We start from the raw sequence: 23,835 nt of genomic DNA, 5'->3' as shown, positions 1-23,835 counted from the left end.
CATATGGACGTCATGACAAGGTGGACATTATAGTTTATGGACATTTTCGTTGTGGACATTTATTTCATATGGATGTCATGACAAGGTGGACATTATAGTTTATGGACATTTTCGTTCTGGACATTTATTTCATGTGGACATCATGACGAGGTGGACATTATAGTTTATGGACATTTTCGTTGTGGACATTTTCGTTGTGGACATTTATTTCACGTGGACGTCATGACAAGGTGGACATTATAGTTTATGGACATTTTCGTTCTGGACATTTATTTCATGTGGACGTCATGACAAAGTGGACATTATAGTTTATGGACATTCTCGTTGTGGACATTTATTTCATATGGACGTCATGACAAGGTGGACATTATAGTTTATGGACATTTTCGTTGTGGACATTTATTTCATATGGATGTCATGACAAGGTGGACATTATAGTTTATGGACATTTTCGTTGTGGACATTTATTTCATATGGACGTCATGACAAGGTGGACATTATAGTTTATGGACATTTTCGTTGTGGACATTTATTTCATATGGACGTCATGACAAGGTGGACATCATAGTTTATGGACATTTTCGTTCTGAACATTTATTTCATATGGACGTCATGACAAGGTGGACATTATAATTTATGGACATTTTCGTTCTGGACATTTATTTCATATGGATGTCATGACAAGATGGACATTATAGTTTATGGACATTTTCGTTGTGGATATTTATTTCATATGGACGTCATGACAAGGTGGACATAGTTTATGAACTTTTGTGCTGTGGACATTTCGCAATGGACATTTTAATTTCTAACCGAATTTCTATCATAAAAAGCATTATTTTGATGGACGCAATACATGTGATATGAATAATAACAAGAATGCACGCATAACAACGTAGTCAATTTATCTGGAGTAGCGGTGTAGCAGCTTCTGCAGGATAGGCCTATTTATTTGGATGAGTGCAGAACTTGAGCTCCATCTTTATTGACTCTTGCCTGCAGCACTCCACAGGGCAATTAGCTGCTTTTCCGATAGCACATGAGAGGTAACTCAACCCCATAGGGTGGGTATTCAATTAGACATCTCCTGGATACATATTTACTTAAATCCTCGTCTACCAGACAAAAAATGTTGCCAGTAATATCGAAAGTAACAGAGAAGTTGTCAAATTAGCCATTTTTAAAGTATCAAATACAACAGAAATTATAATAATTCTTATAATCGTCTTACAGCATTTTACACTTTTAAAAAATTCTTTCTCAATGATATTGATGAAATACTGGGATTTTTTAAATTTCAATAAAAGATCAATCCATCTACAAAATAATTAGCATGATGCTTTAGATCAGTGATGTCAAAGCAAGAGCATTTTTCTGACCTTGACGTCGTGCGTGAGTATCAAGCGCTAGGTATGGAAGGAGGACGGATTATATATATGAAGAAGCAGCCTGTTGGATTAAGAAAACAGTGGTGCACAAACTTCAAAAGGAACGTGAAATTTTATGTCGTTATTTTATATGGCTTCTTTCTGTTTGATAATATCTATATTGTCTTAAAACAACAGTATAGTACTAACACCAATTTCTTAATATTGCAGTTGTGTTTTAAATGTTAATAACATAATAAAGATTTAAGAAGGAATATTCACATAAATTCCATAGCAGTTTAACTATACTGTACTAAGTGAATGAAACACTTCATTCATAAAGAAAGTGATATCCAAAAGAAAGAGATTGAGTATGACATGATAAGTTGGAATTGATATTGATGGTATCTTTAACCTGATAAAAGTAATCAATAAACCAATCAAAACAATATTATAGTACAAAGTACAGTTACCTAGGCATATGTTTTAACTGCAACTAATATTACATAACAAACTCTTATTGCATTATACTTTTAAGGTGATATTGGTGCGCAGCTTCCTATCATCAGAATATTAAATAAATTTTGTCGAAATCTGCTGAAGCTATAGAGCTGACGTTTCTACAACACGTGGGCACATATCTTTTGTTTATGATGTAACAGTAGTTGCTTTGTTAATTCATTTCATTACAAACATTTCCCATGCGAATATTTTCAAAATTTGTAATACACTATCTTCAGTGATACGTATTTACGATATATTGGATTTACGAAAACATTGTTTCAGTACGTGTAAGGCTATTAAACAAACATATCTGAAAATTTCACTGTTCTGTAATATAGTAGAGAAAATATCCATTTTGAATAAAAAATCAAACATGTGAAAAAGGATCATTAAAATTAAAACTTACATTCTTATGATGTAATTATACTTGTCAAACAAATCTAAAAATTAACATGGAGTCCACACGTGTGGAGTAACGGTCTGGCCGCGAAACCAGGTGGCCCGGGTTCGAATCCCGGTCGGGGCAAGTTACCTGGTTGAGGTTTTTTCCGGGGTTTTTCCTCAACCTAATACGAGCAAATGCTGGGTAACTTTCGGTGTTGGACCCCGGACTCATTTCACTGGCATTATCACCTTCATATCATTCAGACGCTAAATAACCTCAGATGTTGGTACAGCGTCGTAAAATAACCCAATAAAATAAAATAAAAATTAACATGGATAGAGTTTTAATCAGTTCTCTTCCCTTTACCTATTGAATCAGTGCTGGCCATCCCTGTATATAGTTCAACCAAACGCCATATACTATCTCTTTAGTCTGTCTCTTTCCTTGCCGCTGTACAGCGCTCAGGCCCTCCTGTGCTCTAAAGGGCGCGCTTGCGCCTATGGGCATCAGTTGACATGACTGCTTTATGTGGTAAATATTATTGCTATAATTATTTTTGTTGTCAATGCCATCATTATGCAATTTCTGCATCGACCAGCATCACTATCGTCAACCCATTATCCATAGCCGCTGCTGAGTGGGAATCTATGGCACCGCTTCCGTACGGAAATAATTTAAAATGCTTATTTTGTTTTCATTTGGTAATGGTTGTTATTTCCGGCGCATCATAACACATCATATTACAGTACGAGATAGAAAAATTCTGAAATGTAGACGAAGGCTGAGTTTAATAACATATTGAGTAGGCCTATAGCAATGTGACGATAAGATACGAGTATTATACATCGTTTCATCACCTTTAAAATCTCACCATCTCATAACTATTTAATTTTGCATTATTTAATCGTAAGTTTTTACGTTTCTTTAATTTCGGCAGACTCTCTGGGAAGAGAGGCGACAGGATTTTGTTTATATTTCGATTACTGAAGCAACTGAATTTACATTAGTTATGGTAATTAAGGGAGGCAAAGGCTAATTAGGATTTCCCGATCTCTGATCGGGTTAAAAACCCTGATATAACTGATATTTAATCCTTGCGGTAAATTTCGGTGAAGTCCGGAGGGCCCAATTAGTCAAATCCACTCTCCTCACCTCCACACTGGGGCCCCTTGGGATTTTTTTAAGATGCCAAAGAGAGAGTGAGTGGTGTGCGGAAAACAACGGGAAGCTACCGCATTTATCTTTCCCATGAAAAACTGCAAACATGGCATGATAAAAAATGATGCCAAGAAATGTACGTTCAGTATTATCAGTCTAACATCGCACTCGGCGAAGATTCTCTTGCGAATACTGAATCAACGTTTATATTACAAGATGGAAGGACAGTTGGAAGAAGAGCAGTTTGTCTTCAGGAAGGGAAAAGTTACGAAAGTAAATCGGCGAAAAATACCTAGAAAAGAATAAAGATGCGTATGTAGAATTTGTGGACCTACAAAAGGCTTTTGACAAAGTGGATTGGAATAAACTGATGGGGATCCTAAAGAAAATTGGTGTGGATTGGAAAGAGAGAAGACTTTTCACTAATTTTTATATGAAACAACGAGTCAAAGTCAGGACAGGAGAAGAAATGTCAGAAGGAAATAAAATTGGGAGAGGAGTACGCCAAAGATGTCCTTTATCACCTACACTGTTCAACATTTACTTGGAGGATTTAGTAAAGAACTGTTTTCAGAACATGGGAGGAGTGATAGTGGCGGAAAGGAGAATAAGGTACATAAAATTTGCTGATGATATGGCGTTGTTAGCAGAAGAGGAAATGATACTAAAGGATATGCTACTGGAACTAAATGACAGCTGTGAGCAGTATGGGTAAAGATAAATGCAAATAAGACGAAGAGCATGGCCATAGGGAGAAAAAAATTGAAGATAAACTTGCGAAATCTAAATGAGGCAGTAGAGCAAGTGGACAGTTTCAAATACTTGAGGTGTACTAAAAGAATTAACATGAACTGCTGCCAGGAAGACAAAAGAAGGATAGCACTGGCAAAGGAAGCTTTTAATAGAAAAAGGAGCATCTTCTGCTGACCTCAGGAAAAAGAACTAAGAAAGAGACTAGCGAAGTACTTTGTATGGAGTGTGGCATTGTATGGGGGCAGAAACATGGACGAAGTGAAGAGAAACGAATAGAAGAATTTGAAATGTGGATATGGAGAAAAATGGATAGTGTGAAGTGGACAGACAGAATAAGAAATAGTGAATAGGTTGTATTCGGAGCAGTTATTTATGCGCTTTCATTCGGAGGCCTCAGGATTATCTCCGATTGATGCCGCACAGACTGTATATATATTGTGGCGCAGATATACATTTTCCGCTTTGCATTCATTAATTCGGATCATGTACCGAGTATTTTATCAATAAGTGTGTATGGAAGGCTAGTCATGTTATTAAATAAATATAATGTTATGTTCTTCAGTTCAAGGTTGATTCAATTGATTAGTTTGCAACTTTCCGTAATAGTAAATAATTCTGTTTGTTACTTTTTAATGGTTTAGGCAGCGCTTCATGGAGCCCGTTTCTTTCTATCTTCTTTTTTCCTCACCTGCAGCGTTTAACGTTTACCTCACATGTTAATTTATTATCCGTTAGTTTTATAAATTATTTTATCAATTTTATTTCGTCTGTCATATATAACAACACTGAAGGCCTTTCATGTAAAGTAACTCCGCAAATAGCTGTAATCACGTAAATAAAATTTGCAACAGCCAATTTGCAATGAATTTATTTTAGTTGGTTATTTAACGACGCTGTATCAACTACTAGGTTATTTAGCGTCGATGTGATTGGTGATAGCGAGATGATATTTGGCGAGATGAGGCCGAGGATTCGCCATAGATTACTTTGCATTCACATTACGGTTGGGGAAAACCTCGGAAAAAACCCAACCAGGTACTCAGCCCAAGCGGGGATCGAACCCGCGCCCGAACGCAACTTCAGACCGGCAGGCAAGCGCCTTAACCGACTGAGCCACGCCGGTGGCTTTTTGCAATGAAGAGAAGCACTTTTTTTCTCTTAAATTGTCAAAGCGAAAGCGCTCTACTACAATACTTTTAAAACAGGCTTATTTTCATTTTCAAAGTACGTTCTAAAATCAACTCAATCTATCCAGATTTTAAATCTGCCCCCACTAAAATTTGTACTCGGTACTATACTCGGATCAACCAGTAATGACGTCACAGTACCTGCTCCGAACCGAACCGCTCCGTCCCCAGCCATAATTATGTCTCGTGACCAGAACATAGTACGAAATGGAAATATAAAAACTGGAAATTTGTCCTTTGAAAAGGTGGAAAAATGCTAATATCTTGGAGCAACAGTAACAAATGACACTCGCAAAGAAACTGAACGCAAAATGAAATGGCAAATGCCTGTTATTATTCGGTTGAGAAGCTATTGTCATCCAGTCTGCTATCAAAAAAAAAACTGCAAGTTAAAATGTATAAAACAGTTATATTACCGGTTGTTCTGTATGGTTGTGTAACTTGTACTCTCGCTTTGAGAGAGGAACAGAGATTAAGGGTGTTTGAGAATAAGGTGCTTAGAAAAATAATTGGGGCTAACAGGGATGAAGTTAGGGAGAATGAAGAAAGTTACACAACGCAAAACTTCACGCATTGTATTCTTCCCCTGACATAATTAGGAATATTATATTCAGACGTTTGAGACAGGACGTGTAGCACGTATGGGCGAATCCAGAGTGTTAGTTTGGGAGGGAAAAACTCGTTTGGGGAGGCCGAGACGTAGATGGAAAGATAATATTAAAATGGATTTGAGGGATGTGGGATATGATGGTAGAGACTGGATTATTCTTGCTCAGGATAGAGATCGATGGTGGGCTTATGTGAGGGTGGCAATAAACCTAAATGTTTGTCTAAAAGCCATTTGTAAGTAATAATAATAATAATAATAATAATAATAATAATAATAATAATAATAATAATAATAACAATAATAATAATAGTACACAAAATTCAAAGCAATGATAATGTAAGTTGTAAATAGTTTCAATAATAACCCCCATGACAAAATCTTTCCAACTTAAACTCAATGAAAGAATCTCCATGGGTGGATACCCGCTTCAGTGCCATTTTATCCCACTGACAACTACCGACAATCTCGTCGTTCGGTCGGACTACCGATCGTCCTTCAGAATTCCGTCTTCCGATTGTCGCATGTAGAGAAGTGTTATTCCATTTCCTGTGTTTAAAATTAACGTGGCGAGGCAAACAGACATGTAAGCTCAATGAAATTGTAGGTTAAGAGACGTACTAATTCTACTTTTTCTTTCTTTCTTTTTATGGTGTATTCTGTATTGTTCTATGTGGTTTATGTCTTGTTGATCTTAAGTTACGAAATTCCATTCATTTATCCTTCTCAAAAATGTTATAGTTTGAAAATGTCCAGATATGAACTAGATTATGTCACTTAGATAGTTGTTAAGTGTCAAAAACTTAAAACTACTACAGTAGGTACATCAAAAATAGTTGCATGATAATATTCAGAACCGTGAACCCTTGCCAGGTACGTCAGCGTATAGGTAACTAAGTATGGACACTCTTCGCGTCGGCACCTTTGATGTAGCCGGACTGATTTCAATGACCTTCAAACCAGCTAGAGCGTGAGATTCTGCTTTCTCCCTAGAGTTGGTGCTGACATCATACCAGCTAGCAGTCGACACAGCGGAAATATAACACATCTATATATATAATTTGAACTGGTAATGGAAATTACGGGAAAACGGCTGAACGGATTTTAATGAGTGACCCCTCATTTCCATGCCTGGCATCCAAAGTTTTTCGGAAAAGTAGTAGTTTTCAGTGAAATGTCAATTTTCCTACATAATTTTCCTATTTTCCAAAATCCATCTGTTGTCAGTTTTGAGAACTAATTTTATTGAATCACGGCCGACTTGATTGAATTTCAGAACAAAACACACACTACAATACACAATAGGCTATTAGGCCTACACGAAGGCCATGACCTGCAGGATTGCCGACATATTTAGAGCTCAATTCAATTTGTTATTAAAAACTGATTCTGCAGTGTATAATTTTCTGAGTATAGCTATGTATTGGATATTCAAATCTACGAAACCTGAGGTGGTTTGATGACATTATTACCATTAGAAATTAAATATTATTATAGCTAATATCACGATGTAACTATTTTTCATTAATTATACATATTAATGCTATATTGATGATATGAAAGTGAAACGTTTTGAGGTTATGTAAGTAAATGTAGAGAATATCTTTATTTAGATCTTTATTTCTATAATTTACTGAGTGACTGCTATATATAACCACAAAACTTAAGTAAGATAATATTGTTATTAAAAATCAAATATTTTTATACTTATTAACCCAGTCGGGTTGGGTCTTTTTCATATACTTAATGGCGGTGTAGTGTAGATATTGATATGTGTCACTGTCTTCAGTATTGGCTCGAGAGAGCGCAAAAATTACAGTTCCTAAGGAAAGATAAAAAGGTATTACTTACTGATAAAATAAGAGGCCTAGAAAATTTTGTAGTCTCCAGATCATTTCAGCAAGATCTCTTAGTAGGATAAAATGATTTCACACTCTACATTTCAAGTTCTACATGCAGCAGCTATACGAAAATGCTATTGTTTGAAAGCTTAGCAAACCTGACATTTTTTTAACTTTTGCCTACAATCCACAATGACCTGAAATAGCTACTGCTATCGTCCTGACATTGATACTTGCGTTTTCGCGTTGAAACTCAAAAACTGAAGTTGGATAGGTTCAAGAAAAAGTATTTGGCCTAAAAAAAATCCATTCAGAGGGAGTATGTTTGATTATTATGGAAGCAAATAACTATCAAAAAGACAAGTATTCTTCATTGAAAATAAATCTGAAAAATGTTTATTTGATCGTCTAACGAACTTAGTTTGCAGCAGCATTTGCTGCACAAGCCACTAGTATAATTGATACATCTAGGTACATTACGTACTCAAATAAAATGAATTGGATCCATAAAATAATAAATCCGTCATTAACTGTAATGTTTAGACTCTAGAGTTCCTTTATAATGAGAGTTCAGACGTTGACACCAACAACAATTAAAATATGTAATGATTTGATAGCGCTGAAAATGGAAAAACAAAACTCTTATGAGAAGTAAAACCATGTATCTATGTTATATTATATACAAACATTACTTAATTTTATAATGTATTATATTATTTTATAATATAATTTATTATATCTGAAATATAAAAAAATTATTATTACAACTAGTTTGCCACTGAGAAATAAGGAAAAGCTCTTAACTTGAATTTATTTTAAGCAAAGCGTTACTGGATTATGCAATGAGATAGGCGATGTTTGGATCCTGTCTCTCAACTCTATACTCAATTATTATCTTAGCGTATGCTCGATTACACTAACCTCTAGCGCTTGAAAGTAGAACTAAACGCCGGCGCACAGAGAAACAAAACACAGGAAAATTCACTCAGTGTCCATTCTTTATAATCCCTATTCTGCTGGGTACGTGCTAATTTGGCTACTGCCTGAACAAAGCGGACATACACACGTTTAATTACGTGAAGTGATATCCAACAAATTTAATGAAATAAGGAATGCGCTGCCCAACCATGATGGTTTAATTGAATGGACCTGATGTTTGTGAAGCGTTACCCTGTATTTGTTTTGCGGTTTATACAGTAATTACTCAGTACACAAGAAGAGGGTTATGGCACTCAGCGTACAGAAAGGTTTTGCGAGTCAACTGTTTCCATTTACAGTGTTCAGTGCTTTCTAAATCTCTCCTTTCTTAGAGCCATTAAGGGAATAAATGTTAGTCCAGATTATATTAATATAAAAAACATAAATTAGTGGGCTAATGAATTTAAGAAGTCAAAACAAAATAACTGGTTCCTATTCCACCTTTGCTCATTCTTACAAATTCAGTTAAAGTCTGTTCAGTGTTGCTATGTCTGCTTAGGACTTACTTTTTATGGTCCAAATTAATGTTTTAAACGGGCTTCAACCATCAATTTGTTGTATATTAATCTATGCTTTCTTGAAACTTGATGGGAATTTCATCCTACAAAAACCATATTATCTGACAGAAGGTGCAATTTTTTTCCAAAAAATTATAGAAAAGTTGCTTGTGTTGTAGTTTATTCTAGCCAGTGTTGAGTCTAGCCAATTAAGAATTTTTTTCTTTCCAGTGTAAAATATTGAGTAGGCCTATTTAGTTTTTGCATTTAGGTAAATATTTGATGATATTGATGTTCACATTTATTGTTTATTTGGCAACATACTTTTTTTCGTTTTTTTTTTTTTTACTGAAACATCAATTATAAAATGCATTCCCTATTGCAAAAAGATCGCCAATAACTAACTTTAAGAAACAAAAATATACATTATTTTTAAATGTGATATGACATAACACCACAGTAATAGCAGACTCGATATTACACATAACAACAGTAATACTCTTACTAATAATCTAACGTACACAATTCATTCCTTACCACAAATGTAGTTCGACAATTATTCTGAGAAACAAAAATATATATTATTCTTGAACATTGAAATGATATAACACAACAGTATCTAGCAGACTCCATATCATACTTAACAACAGTAATATTCTTAGTAATAATCTACCATACAAAATTCATTCCGTACCCCAAATGTAATTCGACAATAATTCTGAGAAACAAATAAATATATGCATTATTCTCGGACAATGATATGACATAACACTACAGTACCTAGCAGATTCCATATCATACTTAACAACAGTAAAATTCTTAGTAATAATCTACCATACAAAATTCATTCCGTACCACAAATGTAATTCGACAATAATTCTGAGAAACAAATATATGCATTATTCTTGGTCAATGATATGACATAACACTACAGTACCTAGCAGACTCCATATCATACTTAACAATAGTAATATTCTTAATAATAATCTACCATACAAAATTCATTCCGTACCACAAATGTAATTCGACAATAATTCTGAGAAACAAAAATATACATTATTCTTGGACTTATTAAATGTAGATAAAACTATTAGGGTGCTATGCATAGACATTTCGCTAGCCCGCGCTACGAGCGTGCTAAATTAGCCCCGGCTATCGACGGATTACTTGTACAGGATTTATATCATATCATGTCGCTAACACTGGTTTATGAATACGAAAAACGTTAGTTCGCTGATCATCCACCGGAAGCCCGCGCTAAGAATGTTTATGAATATGGCCCTAAATGTCTAATTTTTAATAATTATGTAAACCTGCTTCAAATGGTTTAGGAACAAACATATTTCAGCGTTGAAATATTTATTTAATATTTACATATTTTGCCAAAATATGAGCAAATGTAATATTTCGGAAAAATTTTCTTAATATTGTGCCTGTCTCTAGTATTAACTATTTGTCCTGGGGAAAGTATTGCATGTGCACACATACATCAGCTTAAAAAATCAACACGCACGCTCAGGATCTGCATACAAGTATTCGCCATCTGTTTAATAAACATGTAAAGGAATAAATCAACACAACGTTTATATTCCATAGCGATTTGCATTCTGGCGGTCCCATCCATACAATTTTGACGCTCCATTAGGCTGTCAGAAGCATAGCGAACGTGCCCCTGTGTATTTATGTTGCTAATCTGCGGGGAATGTTAGCTTTCTTCGCATTGCTCGCGGCAACATTTTATGACTCGCAAAGCTTTACGATCGCTCACAGATATTTACGCAGTAAAGCTCCTCCAAGGCACGCGTAAAATACTTCAACCATTTTTTCATTTCTGTTGAGTGTCAACAAAAGGTAAAAGAAATCATCTTTTTTCTTTTGTAAGATGAGATCCGTTTTCCTGAGAATCTTTTCAAGTTTCTTTGGGGAAGTTCCCGTATACTAGCAGGTAACAACAGAAAATATTCTCATTTGTTGGAGAAAGAAAATCGAAACTGTGTTATACCTTAAAGTTGTATATAGGTTTACAGTAGTGAAAAATTACACTGGATGAAACAAAGATTTTAAAAGTAACAGAGAATAAATTAGAAAAACTGAAGGTCTTATTATGTACAAATGACACGTAGTCCATCCGCTGACTAGACAGACAAATGATCTAAACATTGAAGATGGCGATAACTACGAGAAATATTGTTGGAGTTGATATCTGCCTAAAATAGACGGAAATTAACTCTTTACTAAAAATTTGTCCATATTTTAACTGTATGTATGTATGTATGTATGTATGTATGTATGTATGTATGTATGTATGTATGTATGTATATGTGTATGTATGTATGTATGTATTTATTATTATTATTATTATTATTATTATTATTGTTGTTGTTGTTGTAATTATGAAATATTACGTATGGAAGTTTAATAAATATAAGCAGAAAAATTAAATTTATCAAATTTCTGACAACGAACAACCAAAAAATAGTTGCAATAAGACGGCGGCGACGAATATCAAGAAAATAGTATGAATGAAACCGGCGCAAGCAATGAAAAATTGCAGCAATAAAAAGAAAATTAACAACGAAAAATAGCAATAATAAGACAAAGACGAGTAACAAGGAAATAGTAACTATAAAACGAATAAAAGCCACGAAAAATAGTAGCAATAAAAAGTAAATGGACAACGAAAAATAGCAACAGTAAGCAAAGTCGGATAACAAGGAAATAGTGGCGATAAGGCGAAGACGAGAAACAAGAAAATTATAGCAATAAAACTAACACAAGAAACAAGAAAATAGTAGTAATAAAACGAACACAAGAAACAAGAAAATAGTAGCAATAAAACGAACACAAGAAATAAGAAAATAGTAGCATTAAAACGAACACAAGAAATAAGAAAATAGTAGCAATAAAACGAACACAAAAAAGATAATAGTAGCAATAAAATGAACTCAAGAAACAAGAAAATAGTAGCAATAAAACGAACACAAGCAAATAAAAATAGCAGCAATAAGATAAAGATGAGCAACAAGAAAATACTTATAGGGACGATATGGCGAAGACGACGAATAAGAAAAATAGTAGCTGCAAAACGAACAAACGAAAAGTAGCAGCAATAAAAAGGAGAAGAAAAGGAAATAGTAACTATAAAACGAATAAAAGCCACGAAAAATAGTAGCAATAAAAAGTAGATGAACAATTAAAAATAGCAACAGTAAGCAAAGTCGGATAACAAGGAAATAGTGGCGATAAGGCGAAGACGAGAAACAAAAAAATTATAGCAATAAAACTAACATAAGAAACAAGAAAATAGTAGTAATAAAACGAACACAAGAAACAAGAAAATAGTAGCAATAAAACGAACACAAAAACAAGATAATAGTAGCAATAAAACGAACACAAGAAACAAGAAAATAGTAGCAATAAAACGAACACAAGCAAATAAAAATAGCAGCAATAAGATAAAAGTGAGCAACAAGAAAGTACCTATAGGGACGATATGGCGAAGACGACGAATAAGAAAAATAGTAGCTGCAAAACGAACACAAGCAACGAAAAGTAGCAGCAATAAAAAGAAGATGAATAATGAAAAATAGCAACAATAAGGCGAAGACGAGCAACAAGAACAGAGTAGCTATAAAACCAACACAAGAACGAAAAAAGCAATAAAAATTAGATGAACAATGAAAAATAGCAACAATAATACAAAGATGGGCAACTAGGAAATAGTGGTGATAAGGCGAAGAAAGCAACAAGAAAATAGTATCTGTAAAACGAACACAACCAACGAAAAATAACAGTAATAAAAAGTAAATCAACAATGAAAAACAGCAACATTAAGACAAAGATTAGCAACAGAAAATGGTGGCAGTAAGGCGGAGACGAGTAACAAGAAAATAGTAGCTACAAAACGAACACAAGGGCGAAAAATAGCAACAATAAAATAAAATTAACAATAAGAAAAAGATGAGAGAAAGGAAAAGTAGCTATAAGGCGATGAAGAGCAACAAGAAACTAGCAACAATGGAAGGAAGGAAGCAACAGGAAAGTAGCAACAACAAGACGATGACGAAAATAATAAAATAACAATAAAACGTTAAAGACGAGCAACGAAAAATAACAAGCAGCGATAAATAACAGAACTGACGACAGCAACAAAAAATGACGAGGAACAAATAAACTAGAAAATCATATGAATCAGTAAAATACAAGAACAAAATGGCGACGAAATGTAAGGTATAAATAATGAAAATAACGAAAACACGACACGGGTAACGAATATACGAAAATAACAATATAAAACGTGGATAAAGGCGATAAAACGATTATGTCGACAAATGATTACGATGAATTCTTCCGAAAATTTCACTTAAAATGTGCCTATGTGTGTAGAGAAATATCTACAGGTTGGGCCATAAGTCACGTTACCCCTGTAATATTTTAATATTTTGCAATTAATCAATTGCAATTTTGAAGTGACAGAAGCATTCCGGAATATAGTCGTAACAGAAGATTTTCTTCGCAAAACCTCTCGTCGAACATGGCGTCGTATTCAGTTATGTCATCATAACAACGGTGCACACACAGATATTCTGGATAAATAAGGTTTGAGTCAGTCAGTCAGTCCGTCAGTCAGTCAGTTAGTTCAACATCGCCTGAAACCAAGGGAGCAAATGTAAAATATTTCACATCATCAATTTCATTTCTACATCAAGTTTATAACAGTCGCACTTATCATCTGATAAAATTTTTGCAATTTTGCATAATGAATTGAAATCACAGTTTTTTTGTATTACTGTGTGATGTAAAAATGAAATTGATAATATGAAATATTTCACATATGCGCCCTTAGTTTCAGCCGATGTTGAACGCAGTTTTTCCGCATACCAGGGTTATACTATCCGACACTCGGCGGTCATTTTCATTTGAAACTTTGAAAATGAATGTTGTTTATTGCAGCCGGAACCAAAGCCAGGCTAACAACATGCAAGAAAAGTAAGGTACGGAATTGACGTGATAAATAAATTAATGTAACAGTTAAATATAGGGAAAGAAAATTGTACGCCATATACGTTTCCGGCATTTTAAAACTGTAATACAGAACTCTAAATATAAAAAAAAAATCTTTTCAGATTTATGTTTTACCACATTTGTGACAATTTAAGTACGATTTCCAACAATTATCCTCAATCTCATCAGCATTTTAGACCTTTCCGATATTAACCCTTATTATACAATAATTGTATTGTCTTGATTTTATAATACGCAATAATCGCATACAAAACACGGAACGTGCTTGCTTAAGCGTGTGTCAAATTCGCTTCCGCTGCCTGCACTTGAAACACGTCGACTACATTCTGTCTGGGACGTCGTATGTTCACCTCAGACTAATACAGGGACATCACTTTATTTTTACCAACATTTTTAACATTCACCTGGCTATACTCGGAAACACTGTTGCCCCCTTTCATTACAGGAGTTTGATGTTACTAGTGCAATATGTAAACAAATCATTTTACTAGGTATAGGAGGAGAGAAAAGTAGTTTATCCATTTATGTTGTAGGGAAATACGATATTACGATTCTCAGTTTGATCATCACTTTTACGGAATTTATCAAAATACAGTAGAGTAGTAACATTTTTTTTTCAAAAACTCAACTTTTCAGGCGGCTATGTTCGTTATGTAATGTCTACTTTATTTAGCATATTAATTATTGATGTTATCATACAATATAGAGAGTGCATTTAAATTGAGGGGGTCATAAGTAAAGGGCTGTAAGTGTACTTAAGTTACTTTTGAGAAAATGGGGTTTAAATATTTAAGCTTTCGTAAAATCGGTGAAATTTTTTATTTAAATTTTAATGTGTGATACGATTAAAATATCCCTTTGCCACTAAAATTGTATATACTTTTGCTTACACTGGATACACTTAACTCATGTTATTACAAATGTCACTAGCATTCCTTTGCTTCTAGTCACCTCAATTCAAAAAAAGCTAATCTGAATTTTTAAACAAGTTGCTGAAAATGGTTGCCGTTCATTACAATGCAGGCTTCAATTCAGTACGCATATTATTAAAAACATTTTGAAGCATATTCTCTGAAAGTGAATTTATCGTTTCTTGAATATAATTTTTTAGTACGATATTATTAATATAGGTTCTTTCTTCTATAGAAAACGCAATCATATTTATGAAACACACTATACACTGCAGTGTTTACTTTACTGCTTGAAGACTTCGAATGCAACAGCGGCCGTAAGTTTGTGTGTCTGACGGGAGCAAGGACATTAGTGAAGGGGTGAGAGTGAAGTACATTCAGAAATGCAGGTACAATAAAAATGCATGTAAAAATAAAATGATATCCCTGTACAAATTTGCCGATGTAACGGCCCTAGTTATCAGCAGGCTTCGAGACTTTGGACCCGCTACAGTAAGTTTACTGTGCATGCACTATAGGTTGTTGACTCGCTGCAGGTAGACAGAGATGTGTTGAGGTAACAACGTTGTTAGAGTAGAGTAGTAGTTTGGGGAAACACACATACGTACATTCTGAAAGTAAATATACATTACACAATGATAATGTCAAAAGAATGTGAAAAGCATTTATTCTCCTGTCTTTTATATGCATTTGTGTTTAATTATACACAGTGTTAATGGTGGAAATAAGCATGTAGCAATTTTAATTTTTTCATTTATCCTATTGGTCGTCTTTAGGAAGTGCAGTTACAGTACCGAATTGCAATGTACCTACTACAAGATAGATTCTCAGTGTCTCAAACGTAAATCTTTTTCGGTTATCTGCCAAAGTTTGTACTGTACGTCGCATGACGTGATAGGAGCAAAACGAAAAAACCTAACATCATCGCAGTCTCTATAAGAGACAGTCCTTTATACTCGGGTGTTTGCTGTTTATATTACACAATGCTCCATATCCGTTATTTTTACATAAAATTGATTTCCACTACTGTTTTACACAGTAACCGGTGTACTTAATGTCTCCTTAATTCTCTGCGTCATTTCCTCAACTAATTTGAGGACTTCCAGCATCTCTTGCTCTGACTTTTCTAACCGTGTAATAGTTTCAGATACAGTTTGAAAATAGGTTATTATGAAAACCAAATTATTCGTCAGAACCTTCAAATCCAGAGCATTTTCCTTTGCGTATTTGTTGGCATTCATTCTACAGTGCCCCCACCCACTGCACGCTTTACCACTATACTCAGTACGCCGTTATGCGGATTTCCCACTGAACTGCTCTACTGGGTCCGAAGTCTCGAAGCCTGGTTATCAGTCATATTTCAAGAATGACTTAACAGAATGTGCATTAAGTTATTCTCTCAATCTGTATTTAGCTCGCACTCTATCTGTATCATATATGTCTCTTCTATAATTCTCAGCGTTGAACCAGCTGCTATGGTCACCATTTACTGATCTCTGAAGTTCATTACAGGTTCTTGAGGGCTATTTATGGAGTCAGAAAGATAGCAGACTGCCTTGATCTCACAACGCCAAAGCTTGCAGCCGACATTGCTTCGCGATTCACGCTGAGCTCGTAATAACCGCCGGTCGGAAATCAGGTATGAAGAAGTCTTCAAAAGAATATAATCCAGGTCGCTTGAAATATATCCATTTTTATAGCATGAGCAATATGCCGCATATACTAGTATATCCGCCTGCTGTCTCAGTAAAGGATTTTGTTTGAAGTTGCAATATCATGTGAAGCGCCTGTTTCAGGACTCAACGAACACCACAGTAGCCTTTTTGTACTTTCAACGACTGTTTACGGAAAGTACCAGACGTTCTTTAATTAAGAAATGCAAGAGCCGTGAGGGTTCTTTATTGTGAAAGCCAGTGACAAAAAAACTCAAATCTATAGACCATTCGGAACATCTTCACAAAGAGTCAAAACAATTTCGAACCGCTCGGAGACGACTGTTTTCCTCTTGGCTGAGAGCAGCAGAGCGTTGTTCATCCTATTCGATTTGTTGCAAAGCAGAGAAGATGAGAAAATTGGTTCTTACTCAGGAAATGTTCCGGTTCACCTGAAATACCAAGTCCAAACAAAAGTTTCGAAATAACAGTTTGACAATTGAACTGTGAACCGGAACTGCCATACTAGTATGTCATCGCGTAACATGCTGTTGAGAATTAAATGAACTGTATACACTAGTGGCTATTAGAGCGAGGCTAGTGGTTTCGTAGTTTTAAAAGTTATATTTTAAATACGTAACGATTGTACTGTACAAGCTGGTCATAAAGTGTGGACACACAGAGAATAGGACATAAGAAGAAGAGAAAAGGAACAGGAAGCTAAAAAACGAAGAAAAGAAAATAGAAAATGGGAATAGATAAGAAAAAAGGAAAAACGAGGAAGAAAATAAGGAAAATAAGATAAAAGGAAGAGTAAATTAAGAAAATAAGAGAAAAGAATAAGATAAGGAAGAAAAGAAGAGAGAAAATTTAAGGAAAAAGAGAAGAAAGGGAGAGCACGAGTTGAAGGAGATAAAGGAGGAAAAAATGGAAAAAGAGTATAACACAGAAAAGGAAGGAAATAAGAGGCAAAAAAAAAGAATGAGAAAGAAAAGGACGGAAAAGAAGATGAAAAGAGAAGAAAGTAAAGATGAGAAAACAAGGAGAGAAAAGAGGAATTTAGAGAGGAAAATGACGGAAAACGGACGAGAAGATGATGAGGAAGGAAATGTCTGAATTCAACACTGAATCGTCTTAATATAGCTATAGAACATTCATATTCACACTGAATAAAGCATCTCAAATGAATATTTAAATGTCCATGTAATGGTGTTAAATCTTAAACAGTGTAAACTAAGTCTAACTTCTGTATCCAGGCCACGAAATGGTCTATGCGACCTCATCTGCCACTCTCGATGTGTAAGGAAAACTTATGTTATTATTTCTCCTAGCCTGCTTCAGATGGCACGTACGATTTTCTACCGTCATCGTAAATCATTCGTCTCTCAAAGAAAATAACATTAAGCAAAGCTACGAGTAGAAATTGAAGGGTTCAGAGACATAGTGGGCCAAGCGCCATATATTTTTCTTTAGTTGGTTATTTAACGACGCAGTATCAACTACGAGGTTATTTAGCGTCGATGAGATTGGTTATAGCGAGATGGTATTTGGCGAGATGAGGCCGAGGATTCGACATAGATTACCTGGCATTCACCTTACGGTTGGGGAAAACCTCGGAAAAACGCAACCAGATAATCAGCCCAAGCGGGGATCGAACCCGTGCCCGAGCGCAACTTCAGACCGGCAGGCAAGCGCTTTAACCGACTGAGCCACGCTGATGGCGCGCCATATACTTCAATTGTAAACTAATAACTGAACTAATTAGTTTCAGATTATTATTGAACACTTACACAATTACACATGATTATACTGTATACTGATCTGTATCTCACAAATAAACTTTTGGGTTTTGCACCGTGTCCTGGAACTTGACATTTTCAATGTTTCTTAACTACATAGAGGTTCTATCATCAGGGCAGATAGGTATGACCAGAGGGGTCGCCTACTCTGTTCGGTTCATTATGTCTGCCTTTTTCAAACAAAATATTATATAATTTCAGAAGTTGTGGAGTTGTGCAGATTTTATGAATCACCCTGTACATTAAAAACATGGACAGAGTTTTCATATCTAGAGATTTATTAAGAGGGAATTTCTACGTTATTGGATATAAAATTCTTTTCATGTTTGCTGCTTTGAGTTAAACTCTCCCTTTCGTGCCGTACGTTCAGTCAGGTTCAAAGGTTTTATAGTGAGCAGTTCCACCTCACTCTTCAGGTTTTAGTGAGCAGTAAGTATCTAATTTTTCCCCACCAACACGTACACATCTTAGTCTGTATTCTGATTGCTTTCATCACGATTATGCCTCTTCTTAATATGTCAGGTTTTTTTGGACATTTCCATGAACTGTTTCGTAATATAGGCTACATTTAGTTACACGAATATGAAATTTGTTATGTTTCATTATTTCATCTTATATTCCTAGTAACTTCAGTCTTATATCCAACGTAAGTAACAAATGATAATGTTGTTATACCAGAACCTGCAGAGCTGTAGCTCCTCAGAGCGACTGCCTTACTACCCCTTCTTACCCCACCCATCTTCTCTACCAGTGTGGTCATGGCGTTCTAGTTACGCTCGGCTGCATCAACATTCATTCTCGCGGCGGCAGGTATACAATACGCTATCAAGAATTACAAATGAATAGATAATAAAATCCTTAGGAACATACCTTTATAAAGTAAGAGAAAAATAAATAAGTTAAAAGACATGTAAAATAAATTTTAAAATGTATGTTTGCATATAATGTAAGAAGGTCTACCTATGCATATATCGTCCTATTACTAGTAAAGCTGATTAAGTCCACTTTTTGTGTAAAATAAGTTAAGTACAGTCCCCGACTTGACTATCCGTGCTCTGTATTCTACTAAAATGGGGTAAGTCCGAAACGTTGCATGCAGGCAACAAACCAATTACTTTATTTGAAGAACTTATTATGGTTTTTCGTGCATTAATAAAGTGTTAATTCCTGTTTTACAAAACTTGCATTACTGGTCTTAACTGGTGTTACTAGTAATAGGACGATAAATAAATTGTATGTTGATAAGTGAGTGATAGCTGTGTGACCGGCTGTCAATGCTGTCATTCAACATTGTAACGCATTCCAGCCAAATAAATAAATAAATATATAAATAAAAAAGTATATAAATAAATATATAATAAGCGTACTGCAGTTTAAAGAGAACTGGAATATGACAAAATCTAAACCCATGAAGAAATACTATTTCCAAAGGAAATGGGAATATGATTATTTTGTTGTTGAAGACGAAAAATTGCTTGTTTACCGTGTCCCATCCAATTTATTTGTATTCATCATTACAATATTAAACCACATTTCAACAAAGCCCATATTAAGAATTATGGAATGCATAAACTTTCGGGTAAGTTCATTATTACGAAAATTATATTTATTATATACTGTTAAATTAAGAACGTCACTCGTTGTGTTCATTTTGAATTGAAATTAATAGTGACTTTCAAGGTTCATTACTTAAATACTATAAATTTATGTTTCCGTAGGTGATGATACGACGAAAGTTTTCGAAAATCTAAAGCAGGTTACGTGCAAAGAAATCTCAAAGAAACTGCCGACAGGAAATCTAGCATAATTGTAAACCTTGAAACGATATAACGCATTATAAATACAATGAATTTATTACAATCCCTTTTTAAAATTACATGTCGCCACTGATGGACCTTTGCACGGGCAGAGAATTTAAACAACTCTACGTGGAAGTCGATCATCCCCGATAGAAGTGGAGTGAGGCTGACGTCATATTTCCCCTAGTTACGGGTTCTGCAGGCCTGTGTTATACAGAGTGGACGTGAAATAGTCCTGCAGATCGAAAGGGACGACAGGGTACACTTAAATATTAACAGAAAACGTATAATACGTTAATACTTTTTTGATTAAATACACAGTAAAGGTACAACACAAAATTTTAGTATCAAGTTCATGAAGCATTGTTGAATGTCATGAATTCACCTACAGAATAGAAGTCGTGAGAATTTAGGTACTTCTTTATTTTGGCCCTAAATAATCCTATGTTTTGAGTTTCATTTTTTATATCCATAAGGAGGCTATTAACAATTTTTACTGCCATATAACGCACTCCTTTTTGATAGCACGATATACTTGCCGATGGAGCATGAAAGTTATTTTTGACGCGTATTTATGCTATGAACTGTTGAATTAGTTACAAAGTTTTCACGATTACATAAGAGGAAGATTATTAATGAAAAAATATACTGACAAGCTATGGGCATTATTTGTATTTTTGCGACAATAATCCTACACGATTCCCTTGATTTGGTACCTACCATTATTCTAATTACTCTTTTCTTTGTAGTATAAATATACTATTACTGCTACTCATTACCGAGTAGAAGTATGCAAAGTATATTGTTTATTGTTTTTAAGGTATTGATATTTACTATCTCTTGCATGGATCTAATAGCAAAACATGCCGAATTTAGTTTGGGGGTAATTTCTTTAATATATTTTTTTCTAATTTAACACATTATTGAATTTTAAGCCAAGAAATTTAGTTGTTGTTGTTTCTATTAGAAACCTACTGTTAATTATTGCGCTTAAAATTTGCGAGATTGAATTTGGACAAATGCAAGAGTTCAACGAACTCGGGGTCTGTTTGCCTAGGTGAAGTACTTCCATCTCCGAGAGGGCTACAACGTTGCAAGCTGGTCGCATCATTCAGTGGCTTCAAATGAGTGTTTTTAATTAAATTTACACGAAGACCTCCATGCTATTGAAATACGGCAAAGAGATAATAATTATTTATAATATTTTCTATCAATACGGACAAAAATCATAATCCTACTTGCAATAGTTGCCGAATAAGAGAGTGTGAAACATTTGCGAAAAGATTTTTTTCTGAGAAAACTATGAACTTTTCACCAATATGGTATTACATTTTTGTTGTTGTTTGTAACATGAGCTATTCGCTCTAAAAGTCTGCAGAGTTCTTTCATTTCCACTCTGTATTTGATTACTGAACCTACAAGAAAAGTTCCAGTAGTGTACTTATTACATTCATGTTGTTATCGATATATTAGTAAAACATTAATTTTTAAACGACAGCTTCGACTCCAAATGAGTGCTTCGAGGTACGCAAATTGGCATGAACTTTTGCTCACAGTCAAATTGACGTCTCGTGTTGTCACAAGTGGAGGTTCGGGGCCGTGACCATAAATAAATAACATAGAAAACAAAAAACAAAATATATACTTTCGAGTGGCTATTGAAGCGATGTTAAACTAAAGCCAATTGTGGCAAAATTCGAAACTACATCTCATGTTACACAGTCCGATCAGTATTAAAGGTTTCCATTATATAAACAATATTATTATTAATATTTTCCATATTACTCTCCAAAGGATCGTAATGGTTTATCAGTTTAAATGAAATGTTACCCACAACATATATACAACTTGATTTTTGGTTTAACATATGGATATCAACATAATGATTCAACATTAAACTGAAAACCGTTCACAACACATTCCCTCTCCTATCCCAACTGTTCACATCAACGGACTGCACTGTTGCCAACATATCGCCTTACAATCTCGCTAACTTTTCAACAAAAAGTACCTAAATCTCTCCAAAGTTTGTTAAAAAATCCCCAGAAATGTCGCTAAAAATTAATAATAAATATCACTAAATAAAAATAAGAAAAACATACATATGCGGAGAAAAACATCATTTCCTCGTCATCACCCTCTTATGCCGAGTCTGGTTGTGTTGTTGGCTGCTATGATGTTGAGGTGGAAGGTGTGGGAACAGCTGACTGTGAATACTCTGCACTTGATCCAATCATTGACACTACACTTTCTAGCAAACTGTAAGTGTGGAAATTTTCGCCCAAGCGTTTGACCACAATTTTTTTGTGAAATCTAACACTTTTTAAATGTTATATATTAAAATTTATTAAAACCAGCAAAAACTACAGTCTCATTTGCTTCACACGAACTTAGGCACAAAATTCCAAAACTCAATTGTCTCGGGTCGGTTCGGAGAGGAAAATCTCCACGTTACGGGGAAGAACCAAGAATTAGCTGGAGCATGTGACTCGTCACGTGTCAATCAAAGTTGCCAACGTTTATGGGTATTGGAGCAGTAGCATTGAAAGACACACCTAACCCGTAAGAATCATTGAATCAGCATCTTTCACCCCTGATCACTGATCACGAATATATGAGATCAGGTCTTTCACGTATGAATCATTAGATGACTCAGTCATACACCCATGCCTCTTCTAAAACCAAGAAGTGCATGACTTCAGTTGAATATTTTAACTTAGCGACTTATCGCTAAATATGGCAACACTGATGGACTGTCTTTATTATTCAAACGTAACAGGATTGCCAACATGTAATCATCGATCAAATGAACAAAATAAATATGGCTACTTTGTTTCTGATTAAAATTTGTAAATCGGCTGTACAAAAAGACGACATTATTGTTCAATAATAATAATAATAATAATAATAATAATAATAATAATAATAATAATAATAATAATAATATCAATTTTACAAAACTGACAAATCTTGTAATTAATAATGGATATTCATAATACGTGTTTCAAAATTGTCAGATTGGCAATACTTAGACTAAAACTAGAGACCGGAATCTTAGCCACTACTCTTTGAAGTTAAGTGAATACGGAGTTTGTGCAATGAGACAAAATGATCTGACGAAGAGTAGTGGCGCGTGGTGCTGTACGATTAAAACAGTCTACTCCCGCATCAAGGACAAGAAACACACACTTAAAAGAATGATTTCAAGAGTAGAGCTGTGTTGTGTATTACAAAAAAATAAACATAGCACTTGAATATATATCCTTTTTGTGGGTTAATGACATAACCTGAAATTTACTATACTTAGTGAGAGAATATAACAAATTATGCAGATACTTTACCATATTTCTCTCCTTTTATTTTTATAATATT

This window comes from Periplaneta americana, chromosome 14 (assembly GCF_040183065.1).
Source record: "Periplaneta americana isolate PAMFEO1 chromosome 14, P.americana_PAMFEO1_priV1, whole genome shotgun sequence".
In the NCBI taxonomy this organism is placed as follows: Eukaryota; Metazoa; Arthropoda; class Insecta; order Blattodea; family Blattidae; genus Periplaneta; species Periplaneta americana.
Note: the sequence above shows the minus strand (reverse complement) of the source record.